Genomic DNA, 18,683 nt, shown 5'->3' with positions numbered 1-18,683 from the left:
CTTGAGTCTTCCCTTTACGTTGAGCTTCCAAATCAATGCAATCTATTCAAGTACATATTCACAATAAGATTTCGAAGCTAACAACACTCACATTACTATAGGTTTAGCCTAGACCCAAAAACTCGCCCAAATTCATAATCAAGTTTCAAGCCTAGGGTTAAGCTTCAACTTCTCCAATATCACAAGTCTAATGACATTTATACAATTCGGTAACCCAATAGTTAATTTATAATATGATACTTAAAATAAGAACAACTAACTATGAAATCTAACCGGTCACGCAAATTCATGGCAGAACCATGAAAAACTCACAAATCCCAATAAATTATCCATTCCTGACAATGATTGAATAATGCCATTAATAACAATCACACCCACTATATTTTCACTTCAAATTTCCCCTCAACAATGTACTGACAACTATTCAATTCTCACCCTTTTGATTTATTTATTTAATTTATGTTTTCAACCCAATTAACAAAACTATAATACAGGCTCCATTCCATTTCAATCCCAATATAGAATATCAAAACCTAAATTGTAATGTAACAATAAGAAAGAAAATAAGAGACAAATCTGGGATCGGTAGTTTACGAAAAAAATAATTCGCAGACCTACTAGTCTGCATCCAAATTTTCTAATGTATATTGGATCATATCCCCATGCAATCATTGCCCATGATTAGATTTTTACAGCAACCAAATAATTATAAAATAACTAATAATCCTAAAGTAGATAACTCAATTAATTTCATGACCTTAAATCAATTCCTCTTTCTCTTTGTACCCATCATATACTAACATTCCTACATATCTATTTATAATATTGAGTGCATGCAGGAAATAAATCAACAATTTTCCATTTATGAGAATCACATACCTGCACTCGTTCGTTGACGCCGCCACAGATCAGTTTTCTTTCCGCTACTCTTTATTTTCTTTTCTAAATTACTTACGCATTAAAAGTAACATTCCTATTCACCTATTTTAATATTTCAAATTTAGTCCATTATTTTTGTAATAATAAACAAATTACTCGCAACTTAATTAACTATAGATAAATGACTATTCAAAATTATCAAAAATGACCTTTCGGGTTCGGGTCATTATAATATCCACCACTAAAAATCATGTTCGTCCTCAAACATTAGGTGAAAGGAAGTACCTGAAGCTTCAAAAAGCTGAGGATATCTGGCACGCATGTCAAACTCTGTCTCCCAAGTTGCCTCTCCCACTGATCGGTACTTCCACTGCACCTTTACTGAAGCAATCTCCTTGGTCCTAAGCTTCCGAACTTGCCTGTCCAATATAGTTATAGGTTCCTCCTCAAATGTCAAGTCTGGACCCAACTCTACTGAATCGAGTGAAAGCACATGTGACTCATCCGAAATATACTTTCGAAGCATACAGACATGAAAAACATGATTAACTGCCGACAAACTAGGTGGCAAGGCCAGCTTATAGGCCACATCTCCCACTCGACTCAAAATCTCAAAAGGTCCAATGAATCTAGGGCTAAGCTTGCCCTTCTTACCGAACCGCATCACACCCTTCATAGGTGACACTCTAAGCCAAACATGATCGCCCTCCATAAACACTAAGGCTCTAACTCTCTGGTCTGCATAACTCTTCTGTCGACTCTGGGATGTCAACAGTCTATACTGAATCATACGGACTTGCTCCATAGCATCGCTAAGCAAGTCAATATCCAAAGAGTCCATCTCTGCCGAATCAAACCAACCGATCGGAGACCTACATCGTCTGCCATACAACGCCTTAAATGGGGCCTTCTGAATACTAGAGTGATAAATGTTATTGTAGGCAAACTCTGCTAAGGGTAAATGTCGATCCCATCTAGCACCAAAATCGATCACACATGCTCGGAGCATGTCCTCCAACACCTGAATCGTTCGCTCGGACTGACCATCTGTCTGAGGGTGAAAGGTTGTACTCATATCTAGCTGAGTACCCAAACCATGATGTAATGCCTTCCAGAAGTGAGAAGTAAATAGTGAACCTTGATCTGATATAATAGAAATTGGAACCCCATGTAGTCGCACAATCTGACTGATATATAGCTCGGCTAACTTCTCTGCCGTATATTTCACCCGAACCGGAATGAAGTGGGCAGACTTGGTCAGCCTGTCAACAACAACCCAAATGGAGTCATAACCACCAACTGTGGTAGGCAAACCCACAACAAAGTCCATAGTGATCCGCTCCCACTTCCAAGTAGGAATAGGCATCCTCTGAGATACACCCCCGGGACGCTGGTGCTCACACTTGACCTGTTGGCAAGTCAAACACCTAGAAACAAAGTCTGAAATATCTCTCTTCATCCCACACCACCAGTAATGCTGACTCAGATCATGATACATCTTCGCTGCTCCCGGATGGATAAAATATCGGGAACAATGGGCCTCTTCAAGAATCATTCTAGTCAACTCGTCCGTCTTGGGCACACAAATCCTGCCTCCGATCCTCAAGACACCGTCAGAATCAAGGACAACCTCATTGGCTTCCCCTCTCAATACTCTGTCTCAAATGAGACAGCTTCTCATCATCAAACTGGTGCGCACGGATCTGCTCGACTAAAGAAGACCGAGCCTCAATAAAAGCAATCATCCCATCACTCTCCTCTGAGATCTGCAAACGGACAAGACTATTAGCTAACATTTAAACATCTCTAGCCAATGGTCTCTCCTCAATACTAAGTGCTGCAAGACTTCCCATGCTAGGAGTCTTCCTACTCAGAGCATCGACAACAACATTGGCCTTCCCCGGATGATATAGAATGGTCACATCATAGTCCTTCAGCAACTCAAGCCATCTACGCTACCTCAAGTTCAGATCCCTCTGACTAAAGATATACTGAAGACTCTGATGATCAGTGAAGATCTCACAATCCCATACAAATAATGACGCCATAACTTAAGTACAAATACCACAGCCACCAACTCCAAATCATGAGTAGGGTAGTTCTTCTCATGGGACTTCAATTGCCTAGAAGCATAAGCAATCACTTTCCCCTTCTGCATCAATACACCACCCAATCCGACTCCTGAAGCATCACAATACACAGTAAAGTCTACAGCCTCCTCAGGTAGAGTCAACACAGGAGCCGAAGTCAACAAAGTCTTGAGCTTTTGAAAACTCTCCTCACACTCATCAGACCACTGAAAACCCACACCCTGTCGAGTCAATCTAGTCAATGGAGCTACAATAGTAGAGAAACTTTGAACAAATCATCGGTAATAACCTGCCAATCCCACAAAACTCATAATCTCGATAGGAGAAGTAGGTCGCGTTCAGCCTCTAACTGCCTCAATCTTGTCCGGATCTACTCTAATACCCTCCTTGGACACCACGTGTCCCAAGAATGTCACAGAATTAAGCCAAAACTCACACTTTGAGAACTTGGCATACAACCTCTCTTCCCTCAATCTCTGAAGTACAATTCTCAAGTGTCGGACATGGTCATCCTCATTCCTGGAGTAAACCAAAATGTCATCGATGAAGACAATCACAAAAGAATCAATGCATGGTCGAAACACCCCGTTCATCAACTCCATAAAAGTTGCAGGGGCATTAATCAACCCAAAGGACATCACTAAGAACTCATAATGCCCATACCGAGTCTGAAAAGCTGTCTTAGGGATATCTGATGCCCTAATCTTCAACTGATGATACCCAGACCTCAAATGAATCTTAGAGAACAACGATGCCCCCTGTAGCTGCTCAAATAAGTCATCAATACGGGGAAGAGGATACTTATTTTTCACTGTTACCTTGTTTAACTGTCTGTAATCAATACAAATCCTCATAGTCCCATCCTTCTTCTTCACAAACAACATAGGGGCACCCCAAGGTGACACACTAGGGCGAATAAACCCCTTACTCAATAAATCCTGCAACTGATCCTTCAACTCTTTCAACTCTGTTGGAGCCATATGGTAGGGAGGAATAGAAATGGGCTTAGTGCCCGGCTCCAAATCAATAACAAAATCAATATCCCTATCGGGAGGAACACCTGGAAGATCAGAAGGGAATACATCGAGAAACTCCTGAACCACGGGAATAGAATCCATGGAAGGTGGTTCAACACCGATGTCTCGAATAAAAGCTAAGTAAGACAAGCACCCTCTCTCCACCAATCTCTGAGCATAGATAAAGGAGATGACCTTGCTAGGATAAGAGCCATTAGCACCCTTCCACTCAACCCTCGGAACACCAGGCATTGCTAAAGTCACAGTCTTAGCATTACAATCAAGGACAACATGATAAGGAGAAAGTCAATTCATACCCAAGATAACATCAAAGTCTACCATCCCCAGAATGATTAAATCTACCCAAGTGTCATACCCCTCTAGAGAAACAAGAAAAGATCGATACACTCGATCCACCATTAAGGGATCACCCACGGGTGTAGAAACACGAATAGGTACAGTCATGCTATCACAAATCATATCAAATTCAGCAGCAAAATAGGTGGACACATAAGATAATGTAGACCCTGGATCAAACAATACAGAAGCAGATCGATGGCATACTGGGATGATACCTGTAATAACAGCATTAGAAATCTCCGTTTCGGGTCTCCCCAGGAAAGCATAACAGTGGCCCCCTCGGCCACCTCCAGCCTGGGTGGTAACTCTACCCCCACTCTGCTGAGCTGCAGAACCACTACTAGAAGCTCTACCGCCTCTACCTGACTGAACTCTGCCTCGGCCTCTATCCTGTGGTACCGGTGGTCTAGCCTAAACTGAAGAATTAGGTTGGGACCCTCCACGACCCCTCTGGGAAGTACACTATCGCATCAGGTGAGCGGGATCTCCACAAGAAAAGCAAAATCTCTGTCCCGGGAACTGCTGTGCGGACCCTGAAAACCCACTATAATTGCCTCGCCCCATAGGTCGTTGTTGTGAACCGTGACCCACGCTATAAGAACCCCGAGGTATCTTACCACCCTCGGATGTCGGCATAGATGCATGAACGGGTCCTCGCTGCTGAAAGGAACCACTCCCTTTGTGTGATCCCTTGCCTCCAGATGAGGCACCATGAAACTGACTTGTTGTACGGACCCTCTTTGGGTCCCCAAACTCTTCTCTCTCCATCAATTCTGCCTCTTTAGCGGCGCTCACAATGGACTGGAAGGAAGACCCCTCTCTAGATGCTCTAAACACAGCCGATCTAATGGAGAAAGTCAGCCCCCTCACGAATTTATGGATCCTTTCCGTCTCGTCTGGAATAATGGCCAAAGCATGCCTAGACAACTGGCAAAAACGGGCCTCATACTCTGTAACTGATAAGCTGTCCTATCTCAGATTCTCAAACCTCAAACGAATCTCCTCTCTCACGCTCCAAGGGATAAAACGGTCATGGAAGGCACTGGAAAACCTCTCCCAAGTCACTGGAGGAGATCCAACTGGCAAAGCCCCCGAATAAGTTCTCCACCACTCTCTCGCTGGCCCACAAAGTTGGAGTGTAGCATATCGAACCCCATGTGACTCAGCTAATCCAACAACCTCTAACAACTCTCGGCATGTAGTCAGAAACTCATGAGCGTCCTCACTCTTCCCACCCTGAAACTGAGGTGGGTTCATCTTTCGAAATTTCTCATACCTACGCTACTCATCCTCTGTCAGAACAACCAACGGTGCACCTTGACCCCTAATTGCTGGTGCAAGATCATTCTCACCATGGGATCCTTTGGTAGCTGCCCCACCGCATCCTGCATAACTGGAGCTTTCTGCTGCTCTTGGGTCTGAGCCCCCTCTCTAGTCTGAGAGTCTTGTGGTGTGGCGGTCGCACCGCCACCCCGAGTAAAGCTCTTAAGCACACTTAACAGCCTCAATAATGTATCATGAAGCAAAGGTGTGACTGCAGGCTCTAGAGGAACCTGGTCCTCTCTATCATCAATCTGAGGCTCAGGAGAGGCCTCTCTAGTATGACCTCTCCCTGGTGCTACTCCACGGCCACGACCTCTGGCTAGTGTCGTTCAATGAGCACGACCTCTAGCTCGGGCTCTACCCCTACCCCTAGCTGGGGCCTCAACAACTGCCTCGGGAAGTGCCTCCCCTCTACCACCAGTAACAGTCGCTCTAGTCCTCGTCATCTGTCAAAAGAGTATACAATAGCTTAGTACTAAAGAAGGTGACCACGCACGATGAGAAAGAATGAACAAAAAGGAAGTTTCCTAATAGTCTTTATAGCCTCTCAGAGATAAGTACAGACATCTCCATACCGATCCTTGAGACTCTACGTAGACTCGGCTTGTATGCACGTGAGACCTATGAACCTGGGCTCTGATACCATATTGTCACGACCCAAAATAGATGTGATGGCACTCGTCGTATCCCACCAAGACAAGTCAGCCTAAAACTCAATCATTTCGATAAAGTGCGAAAATAAAGCAAAGTTCAATAACAATTACTATTACGAAAACAAGTCAACTTAATTCATTTTCCAAAACCTGGTTGTCACGTGCACAAGCCTCTAATGTAAATACTTGAATTGAAATAAAAATACGCAAGTCTCGAATGACGTTGTCTTTCAAGTAAAAACAAAATCATAAACAAGAGTAAGAAGGTTCGTTGAGATGACAAACAGCTACCTCTCAGATCTCCACAGAAAGCCTCGAAAACGAAAAGAATGGAAGGTATCACGAAGATCCGGGCTCATAACCTACAAAAGATTGTAGAAGCAAGGAGTGAGTACCAAACCACACGGTACTCAACAAGCAAACCTCTAAACACAAGCTAAGGGAACAGAATACGGGTACTCCTTACACCCCATCCTAACCTCCATAACTACAACCTGCATAAAATCAGCTCAACCTAACAATTCACAATTTACAAAGCATACAGCTCAACAACAACACTTTAACAGATTATATATTCTCAATAACAACTCAATATTCATCAATAACAAGTTTCACAGAAAGGCACTCACAAGATCAGCAACACACAAGATCAAGATCATCAATAATAAAAAATGTGCAATACAATGTCAAGTATAGTGATGCATGTCTGACCTAATGATATACACCAATTGTCTGTCAGTCCGGGACCCATGGGGGACATATCTGTTCATGCATCCATCGCAGCGCGCGATACATCTCTTGAAATATAATATTTGTCGCGGCGCGCGACACGTCCCTCGAAATATAGTATCCATCGCAGTGCGTGATACGTCCCTTGAAATGGTACATCCTCTTTAATTTCTTATTCTTTCTCAATGCACATAACACTTGTCACAACCATGTCTCAGAACAATGCAAATGACATGTTCACACAAATAATGAGGAGATGACCATTTTCATAACATTGCACAAATCACAACAACACAATCATGATACAACTTCAACAATGATTCAACAAGTCTTTCAAACAATTCTCAACACATCACACAAACAATTGATCACATTACTCCCAAACATATACCACAAGGAAATACACGAATTCCATACGCTTAACAAGGGTTTAGAAATTCACTTGCCTCAAATAACCGAACAATCACTCTGAGACTTGAGTCTTCCCTTTACGTTGAGCTTCCAAATCAATGCAATCTATTCAAGTACATATTCACAATAAGATTTCGAAGCTAACAACACTCACATTACTATAGGTTTAGCCTAGACCCAAAAACTCGCCCAAATTCATAATCAAGTTTCAAGCCTAAGGTTAAGCTTCAACTTCTCCAATATCACAAGTCTAATGACATTTATACAATTCGGTAACCCAATAGTTAATTTATAATATGATACTTAAAATAAGAACAACTAACTATGAAATCTAATCGGTCATGCAAATTCATGGCAGAACCATGAAAAACTCACAAATCCCAATAAATTATCCATTCCTGACAATGATTGAATAATGCCATTAATAACAATCACACCCACTATATTTTCACTTCAAATTTCCCCTCAACAATGTACTGACAAGTATTCAATTCTCACCCTTTTGATTTATCTATTTAATTTATGTTTTCAACCCAATTAACAAAACTATAATACAGGCTCCATTCCATTTCAATCCCAATATAGAATATCAAAACCTAAATTGTAATGTAACAATAAGAAAGAAAATAAGAGACAAATCTGGGATCGGTAGTTTACGAAAATAATTCGCAGTCCTACTAGTCTGCATCCAAATTTTCTAATGTATATTGGATCATATCCCCATGCAATCATTTCCCATGATTAGATTTTTACAGCAACCAAATAATTATAAAATAACTAATAATCCTAAAGTAGATAACTAAATTAATTTCATGACCTTAAATCAATTCCTCTTTCTCTTTGTACCCATCATATACTAACATTCCTACATATCTATTTATAATATTGAGTGCATGCAGGAAATAAATCAACAATTTTCCATTTATGAGAATCACATACCTACACTCGTTCGTTGACGCCGCCACAGGTCAGTTTTCTTTCCGCTACTCTTTATTTTCTTTTCTAAATTACTTACGCATTAAAAGTAACATTCCTATTCACCTATTTTAATATTTCAAATTTAGTCCATTATTTTTTTAATAATAAACAAATTACTCGCAACTTAATTAACTATAGATAAATGACTATTCAATATTATCAAAAATGACCTTTCGGGTTCGGGTCATTACAATACTTATCCCTCCATGTGCCTGCAATTAACTTGACCATCTTGCTTATTTTTTCCCTACACTTCACTGAAGCATGATGAATATTCTTGATATGATGCAGTACAAAACAGAACAAATCCTATTGCTCTTCAATTTCATAATATCACAAATTGTAGATGAACAAACTCTTCATGCCAGATCTAGCATTTAAATAGCCTGTATATTCATCATGTAAACATATATCTAATACAATTTTAATTATCGGAGACTCTGCTCTCATATTGTTAATGCTATTTCATACATGACTACTTCAAAGATTTAAAGAATCATCAATTTTTTCTATGCTACATCTAACCTGGATCACAGTCAGGGCTAAACTTTGAGGTATATTTATGCAACTGAAACTTCCTAAGGATGACTGAACTAACAATACCATACTAGAATTTGAAATGATTCAGATCGATTATCATTACAGTGATATCATCTGAATTACCCCTTGACACAGCAAGGTTTCCAAGTTCTCTACAAGCAGACCTAAGAGCATTGGAATGTTGCTTCATCTTCAAACCACTCATGTTTTCTTGATTTGGGCAATAAATTTTCATACTCCTATTTGTTTGGTTCACCGTTGAAACTCGCCTTGCCTTTGCCGGAGGACCATCATTTTTGTTGCCAAATTCATCTTCAATTGTCATCCAGTTGTTGATTGTTTTCTTACAGCATGGAGGATGACTTTTCACTCTATTTGACTTGATTAGGGAAACTCGTCGTAACTTTGGTGAAGGACGTTTACTTACACAATCAATTTTGTCTTTCTTCCTTTTCATTTGAAGTAGCCACTTGCATGCTCATTTCCCTCAGACATGACTGCATTATGAGATCGATGGCTTCCTGATTTCCCACCTAAACAACAACTTACATCAAAATCATTAAACAAAATGAGTTGGTCTCATCAAAAGCTACACGAGAAGTTTTTTTTATCTAACCTGATCCCAAATACCATCAGAAGCTAAAACAAGGTATTCCATATCCGGTGTCAAACTGGGTGTCTTGGTGTCAGGTTCAGCTGATACCCAATCCTTCAAATGAGCATCTCCAATGCTTCGAGACACAGTAAGAACACCATGTACCCTCCAACCTCCTTTGTGAAGTTCTACATATCCTCCCTGCATCACAAAATTGAAGTTACATACACAATCAAGAGAGACGAGAGATGTATCTTTGATCTCTTTTTGAATTCAGGTAATGCTACCTTATCCTCTATTCTTTTCCTCTCATCCTCCCTTTCAGCTCTATGATCTCTTGTGAGGGCTTCGGCGACTCCATTTCTACATAGAACAGCTCTACAGTCTCCCTTATTTGAAATTATAATCTCCTTTCCTTCAATTAACGCTGTCACACATCAAGCACCACTGCCTACACCCTGTTATAAATCTCAGTAAGCATGTACATTGTTAAATGAACAACAACTATGCCTCAAAATCCCAACCAGATTGAGTAATTCTTTATTTGGGCTTAGGGCGACAACGTGAGCAAGTCATAATGCAGGTGGACAAAATGGAACAAAACTTTCGTTCATAGAAATTTAATAGATTCCAAATAAGTATTTTTTCCTCCAAGAGAAGTAATTGCTTATTCAGATTGCTCAAACCAGGGGCAGAGCTAAGTGGTGGTTCGGACGAACCCAGGAGCTTTTCCATAGATTCTGTATTTGTTTTAGCTAGAAAATTAAATAAATATATATGTATATCAACTTGTGAATACTTAGACAAAACTGATTGACAGCTAAGTAGTAAGGAATACACTTTCCATGTTAAAGTTGTGGGTTTGAACCCCACTATCAACAAAAGTTAAAGGAAGCTATTGCAAACTGTTCAAACTGTTTGGTAGTTGGTACTATTGTATCTACTTAAGTTAGAAAGCTGAAAAAGTAAAAGAAAAAGCTAGAATTTGCAAGGATTTTTTAATATAGAAGTTGCAGAAAGAATCTGAATTGTGGTTACCTGTTTCAAGAATTGGTGATCAGTTTTGATATAAGCAGCTTTTCCATGAAATCTAACATCATTTTCTTTACTTTCTTTTACAAAATTTATTATTTTCTCTTGCTTAAACAGAAATGGGTATTACGTCAGTATGATAATATTTTAGAAAAGAGAAATAGTAAATTTTGTTGGAGAAACTAGAGAAAATGGTATTATATTTTATGTAGTTCTTTCTTTGAAGCTAACAAAAAAAAGACAATAATGGTAAATTTTCTAAGCCACGTAGGGTCAATAGTAAAATTTAACACTTTAAAAAATATATATATTAGGTTTAGGGTAAAGTATCAAATGAACACTTTTTGTCATACATTAAAGACCATTTCAATCAAATAAAATATATCAAGGACCAAAATGAACATTTTTGTTATAAATAAAAACTATTTCAATCAAATGAAATACATTAAAGTCAAAAATAAAACATTACTCATACATTAAGGACCATAATGTCACTCCTAAGAGTATTTCAGTTTCATAAATTAGGAAAGTGACGTTACACGAAAAAGACAAAACAAAAAGATGCATAAGGTTAGGAAAGTGAAGGTTGGAGAAAATAGTCCAATGTAAAACCCCACATATTAGTTCATTACCAATTATGTGTTTATATGGGAGTCCTATTACGTACCTTTGTGAGTTATATTAAAGTGAAATTAATTTCTTCTTAAAACATCATGATTAGTCATGTCTTATGATAAAATACACACTTGACACACATATTTCATGAGAAAATGATCAAAATTATATTTCACTTGATGATTGAAATATTTCTTAAAGTATAATAAAATGTGTTCATTTTTATCCTCATTTTAAATCTAATAGATTTATCAAATATAAAGTATTAATTAAACTTAACTGCATCTTACATAAATAACAAAATTCACCATCATTATAATTTTTTTGTTAACTCCAAAGAAAAACTCTATAAAATCTAACATTATTGTCTTTATTTTCTCTAACAATTTATTATTTTTTTCTTTCTTAAAATTATTTTTCCTCATAAACATATAAAAAAATTTAATCTTGCTGTAAGTTTTTATTACTTTTGTCAGGGGAGTTGTTTCTTAGTAATTTGGGTTGCAAAAATGTATTGCTCTATCTACTATAAAAGTTGAGCTTATTGCTCCCGCTGAAACTTGTAAAGAGTTTTTTTGGATGAAGAGATTCTCTGGGGGATTTAGTTGTGCCCGGGAAAGATCTATGCTTTATTGGCGATAGTCAAATTGCTTTTCATCTTGATAAGAATTCTGCATTTCATTATCAATCTAACACATATTGATGTGAAATATCATTGGATTTGAGATGTGATGTGGGATCCTCATAAGACTTGAACTTATGAAGATTCATACGGATGATAATGATTTTGATATGATAACCAAAGCTTTGTCAAGAGGAGGAAGTTTGAAGAGTGTTGCATGATCACCAAAATTATAGTCCTCATTGTCAAGAGGGGGAGAATTAATGAATTTTGGTCTTTATCCATTCATATATGAATAAATAAAAGTCCAATTTGGACTAGCACACTCTTTCCCATAAGCCCAATATCATGGATCTTATGTAAAACCTCTTTAGGTCTTATTTCATATACACACGAGTAAAATTTTCAGTAGCCATATAAAGATAAATAGAGAGATCGAAAGTGTAGCTTTTTGCATAGAATTTTCAGCCATAACAACCAACTTCAAATTGTGATTCTGGCTTTGTTGCTTGACCAATTGAGCTAATTGTTATATAATTTGTTTTTATCATCTTACTCTTTGATTGAGAGCTGACATAAGTGAATTTGCAGTTCCGCAACTTTAGATTTCAGCTCGTGAACAATAGTTGCATTTTAGTGATTTTGGTTTTTTTCTTCTTTAGTTTTTGATTCTATCTTTTATCTATTTTTACTCATTGTTTGACACCTTTTGATTTTCATTTTGGAGAACACTATTGTAACTTTAGTTGATTAGAGTGGAGCTTTGTCCCATAATTTTTACTTTTTACACTACAATGCTTTTTCATGTAAATTTAATGTCTCGTGTGATTGATTTATTTTATCATGATGTATTTAATTGTGTTGTTAATTAGCTGCTGCCCAGACCTATTTAAGTTTGTATTTGAGGTCTCCTCTTAGTTTAAATAGACTGAAAACAATTGAACTTAAATATTCTTTCGATATTACCCTATGGTACACTTTGTTAGCGTTTGTTTTTTCCAACGTTGATATGAGACAGTTCCAACTATAGGGAAAGATACAAAAAAAGAAAGAAAAAAAAGAACATGACTAAAATATTTTAATTGCATAATGGGATGATATATAATGCCATGAAACTTCATGTACGTGCGCAATATAAACTTTAATTCATAGTGTAATAGATTATTATAAAATAAAAAATAAAAAAAACATTAAACCAACACAATAACACCTAATAATTTATTTAATGCACATATATAATGTATGCACACTTTAGTTACAATTCCTAAAAAGATGTATATATATAGAGAGAGAGCGCACATGACTCATTATTCAATAAAAAGACTTGCTGGACATCAGTTTGGCAACTTCAAATTTACGGTGCATCGACTTAATGAAAGCTTCCGCTTCAGCATTTATGTCTTCTGCTTTGTCTTCGTTAATGCTATAATCCCATGCTGACTTCTCTTCTTCCCTCTCTCTAAATGCCTCAAATCCACGAGACGTATAACGAATACTAGGATATGGAGGAACATCTATCATTTTACGTATTTTCGGGTCCTCATAAGTTATTTTCTTTGAAAATGAAAACTCTTTTGCCTGTTGATTCTTCATGACCAATATGCTCTGAGGTTATGTGTTATGTTTTTTTTAAAAAAAAATTAATCTGTTAACAACTGCTATATTATGTGTTATTTGCCATTATGTATTTATAGTTTTGTTTCCTTGTATTACACGAGAGAATCTGATACCTTTGTTTTTCCAAGCTTTGAACTAGAGAAAAAGTCCAATAATCTGCCTAATTAATGTTTGGTGCAAAATGCCTTTTCAACCTCACACCTTTGACCCCTTTTATCTTCTTTCTAGAGCAAGCATATGCTCATGTGTAAATATTGACTAGTAATACGAAAAGTCATGTTACGTATAATTAGGAGTGACAAACGAGTGAGGCGAGTAGAAAATGAGTCAAATAAAAATAGAAAAAGTATTCGACTCATATTTTAAATAGGTAAAAACGAGTTATCTAATGAATTATATGGATAAATATGGATACCCATATTATAATAAAAATCTTATTAAAAAAATGGTTTGTTTTTTTATTAAAAAAAAAATTAGAAAGTTTTTTTATCACCCAATCCCTCAACCAGCTCCCATCCCCCTACTAGCGCCACTATATTCCAAAAAAATATTAAAATTTTCTTTTACTCCCCCCAATGCCCCTACCCCCCTACACCCCCATCCACAAATTGTTACTTTTTTATAAAAAATTTAAAGAAGTCTTTTCTACGACCCGCACCCCCTACCAGCCCCCCGCCCCCACACCCCATCCTAAAAAAAAAAATTGTGTTAAAAAAATTTCTTCACTGGACCCCATACCACACCCCCCCCCCCCCCCAGCCCAATCCCAAAAATAATTAACAAAATTTTAAATTTTTTATTATTAAAAAAATTTTTAAAAAGATCCTCACCCCACCCCCTACCAGGACCCCCTCCCACCCCACACCCCAATCCCAAAAACAGAATTAACAAAATTTTAAATTTTTCAAAAGAAATTCTTTACCCCAGCCCCCCACGCCCCCCTATCACAAAAAAAATGATTTTTTTTATAGAATTTTTTTTTAAAAGAGAGCCTTTTTCCACTCCACCCCCTTTTTTTTCTTTTTAATGAATGAACATTTTTTATCCATTTTTTCCATTTAACTATCAACTTTTAAATGAGTGATGAGTATTATTCGTTTTTATCCATTTTTAAATGAATTGAATATTCAGCCTATTTAAAATGAATAAATATGAGTGAATACCCATATAAATTACTCATTTTATCACCCCTACATATAACCATTATTATTGGTTATCATTCTCAATTGATTGACAAAGTATAAGCGCACCCAAACCTGTTACATTCCAGAAGACGCACGCACCTCCATAGGATTATAGTAGAATTTCTCTAAATTAATACTCATCAGTAAATTAATAAAAATTCTCTATGATAATATTTTTATTTGATCCCAACATGGGAGAGTTGGAGAAAATTACAGATTTCAATAAGATAGTATATTTTGGGAAGACCACCTATATAAATATATGCTCCCATTTATATAGTAAAAATATCTAATACAATTTTGTAAATTATGATTCTAATGTTTTTTTTGTTAAAATTTTAATCTAGTTAAAACTTATATTTAACCTTTCTGGTGTTGTCTTCTCGAACTACACCAAAAAATTGTGAAGATTTTTAGACGCGATAATCCATAACTAATTTCATGGAATTGTATCATCTTCAACTTCATTATCAACATTGTTTTCTCCGATGGTATCCATAACTACTTCTAAGCTCTGCACCTCTGAACATATATCATTTTCAACTGGATAATCAAACATGTTATTGACATTCATTTTATTGCGATAATCGAGATTATTAATTATGACCTCAAAATCATGAATGTTATTTTCACAAACGCTTCATACCCCAAACAAAGAGCAGGTTAATTAAAAAATTAATCTCTCCGACTGTGTTCTTAGAGGCCCATTTATTATGGATGCTAATGATTAAAGAGCGGGTTAAGTTTATAAATGATCCTCCGTTAAATTTGATACTTTTGAGACTCAATTATAACATTTTTCTCAAAAAGCCACTCAACTTTGGTTTTAACTACAAAGTCACTCAATTATAGACGCATTTCTCAGAAAATCACTTAACTTTGATTTTTAACTCAAAAGTCACTCAACTATGAATATTTTACTTATAAAGTTACTCAATCGATTTAATTATTTTTTTCATTAAAATTTACTAACATCAAATATTTACTTAAAATCAAAATATTAAAAACTAAATAAATATCCATTTAAATTATTTAATGACCTACCCACTTTATCGACCCAATAAAAATATAATATTGACCCTTTTATTTTTCCCTTATTCCCCTAAATTATTCTCTCTTGTCCCATTCTTTCTCTTCTTCTTTTTTTTAACTAAATCGGACAAATCCATTTTATTGAAAAAAAATGATATAAAAAATTAACTCGAGTCCAAAAGTAGCTCAAGTCCAATCTTACAAAACATAGATGAAACTAAAAACAACCAAAAAAGAAGAGAAGTGGACAATTTATTTTTAAGCGTTAATTCTGGCTGCCCTCAGTTGCTTTATTTTGGGCTTGTGGTTTTGAAGGAAGGGGTAATTATAGACCCCCAAAAGATTGAGGCAATTAAGAATTGGGTCCAACTTAACTATGTGACAGAAGTTAGGAATTTTATGGATCTTGCTAGCTAATAACGCAAGTTTAAGAAAAAATTTGTTTCTATTGCAACGCATTTGACCAGGCTAACTCAAAAAGAGGTACCATTCAAGTGGTCAGAGAAGTGTGAAGAGAGTTTTCAAAAGTTCAAGAACCTTTTGACTACAATGCTTATCCTGATATTGTCGGTGGAAGATAATTAGGATTTCATTATTTATTGTGATGATTCACATTCGGGCTTGGGCGTTGTGTTGATGCAGGACATGAAATAGATAACTTAGGGTCCATGAGAGGAACGACCCCACCCATGATTTAGAGTTGGCATCGGTAGTGTTTGCTCTCAATGTCTGGTGACATTATCTTTATGAAGCTAAGTGTGAGGTACTCACTGATCATCACAATCTACAACATGTGTTCACTCAAAAAGATTTAAATCTAAAATAGAAGAGATGAATGGAATTGCTCAGGAATTATTATGTGATCATTTAGTATCATCCAAGGAAGGCCAACGTGATAGCAAACACATTAAGCCAGAAAACGATTAGCATGGACACTTTGGCTTGCTTGGAAGTGTCTAAGTGACCCTTGGCCAGAAAAATTCAGGCTTTGGAGTCTAAGTTCATGCGGTTGGGAATTTTTGAGAAGGGTGGGGTGTTAGCCAATATTGAGGTTAATCTCACATTTATGGAGAAAATTTAAGGCTAAGCAATTTGAGGATGGTGATTTGAATAAGCTCAGAAATAAGGTGGTGTATGGGAGACCCAAGATGTCACTCTCGATCCAGGAGGTGTACTTAGTTTTAGAGGAAGGGTTTGTGTTCCTTGAGTTGGTAACTTGATCCAAAGTGTGTTGGCAGAGTCTCATAGTTCGTGGTACTCTATTCATCCGGATGTGACTAAGATGTACGCTTTACCGGTGGCTTGGGATGAAGAAGGACATTACTGGGTACGTTTCCAAGTTTCAGAACTTCAGTAGGTGAAGTATAAACATCAAAGGCATACACGTTTACTTCAGAAAATGTCTATTCTTGAGTGGAAGTGGAAATTGATAGTCATGAATTTCGTAGTGGGACTACCTAAGACTTCAAGAAAGTATGACTCAATTTAGGTAGGTTGACTAAATCAGCCCACTTTATTTCGGTCAGAGTGTCACGACCCAAAGTACACCCTAGACGTGACATGGCGTATAAGACTCCGAGAGGCCCTACACAAGCCACTTAGGATACATCATACAAGATAATAGAAAACCAAAAGAGGTTAAAATACATTTTTGAATCTTAAAGAATTTTAGCGGAAGTCTAACATAAGTCTCAAAGTCATCTATTACATCATATAGAAGTGACACTACAACAAATTTGATTGTTAGTGCCAAATAATTTTGTCACTAGAAACTCACATTTCGTCAAAAAACAACTTTTGCGACGAAAAATAATTCGTCAACCATTCGTCCCTAAAGCATGGGTCACTAAATGTATACAGAGACAACTTAGTGTTTCGTCACTAAATATAAATATATTAACTACAAAAATATTTTTGTCCCTAAATTCTTCATATTTATGACAAACTTCTTCGTCATAAAAATTATTAAAATTTGTAGGTAAATGATATTTTGTTTGTCACTAAAAAGGTTATTAAGGCCGACGAAAAGGTTGTGTCACTAACTATTTAGTTTTATCAGTGATGATGCAATTTGTTTCTAATGTTTATATATTTTGTAGTCAAACAAATATTATTCCGTCACTAAAAACTACTTTTTACTTACAAATTATTTCCCTGTCCCTAAAGGTAAAAATTAGTGACATGTTTATTTACAAATAATTTTGTAGTTGAAACAATCATGTCGTCACTAAAAATAATTCTTTTAACGACAAAATAAAATTGTCACTACAAAATATTATAAATAGCAACAATCACAATTGTCATAAATACAAAGTTAATTTGTAGGTAATAAGTAAGCAATTTTTGGGACGAAGATTATTCTTATCACTAAATGTCATACTTTTATGATGAAAATGCTATCGTTTTAAAAACAATAATGTAATCGTCACTAAAAGTTGAGCTTTCGAAGATAAATTGTTTTGTCCCTAATGGCAGTTAAAATGGTAGCAATACTATTTACAATTTGGATTAAGCAAGATCTCCATAAATATAAAAATTTATTACAAAAATTAAAATTATTAAATAATACAAATATCTTAAACTTCATAGCCTAAAGTAGTTTTTTTTAATAATCAGTATCACACTATACAAATTAAAATTAACAACATACTAAAAAGAAGCAAGATAATATCAAAAAATTTACAGTGTCATAATAATTAAGAACATCTAAAATGACCTTCATGAGATAATATCTCAACACCCTTAAGGAAAAAAAAATATTAAGTAAAAATTATCCAACTTGTAAGTCCAACTAAGATGTACTAAATATTAACAAAACTAATAGAGGTTGCTTCTCAAAATACCATTGCAAAAGCACTTCTCTAGCAACTAGTCTTGATTTCCACCTTCCACAACCTGTCTAAAAGAAAGAAATTAAAAAAAAATTGATTTTATACTTTATGAGATCATGATATATAACAATATATCAAAGTGTAATCCCACAAATGGAATATGAGGATAGAATGTA

At 36.2% G+C, this 18,683-nt stretch overlaps 2 pseudogenes; both read right to left on the bottom strand.

The window, feature by feature from the left end:
• Positions 1-1,120: 1,120 nt before the first annotated feature.
• LOC125823844 (uncharacterized) lies at positions 1,121-5,113 on the bottom strand (annotated as a pseudogene).
• A 3,932-nt stretch (positions 5,114-9,045) lies between these two features.
• On the bottom strand, positions 9,046-13,364 carry LOC125823834 (probable protein phosphatase 2C 14; annotated as a pseudogene).
• Between the last annotated feature and the right edge of the window lie 5,319 nt (positions 13,365-18,683).

The sequence above is a fragment of the Solanum verrucosum genome, unplaced genomic scaffold, assembly GCF_900185275.1.
Source record: "Solanum verrucosum unplaced genomic scaffold, falcon-dt-bn FXZP01000015.1, whole genome shotgun sequence".
Taxonomy (NCBI): domain Eukaryota; kingdom Viridiplantae; phylum Streptophyta; class Magnoliopsida; order Solanales; family Solanaceae; genus Solanum; species Solanum verrucosum.
This window is presented reverse-complemented; position numbering and strand designations above follow the sequence as displayed.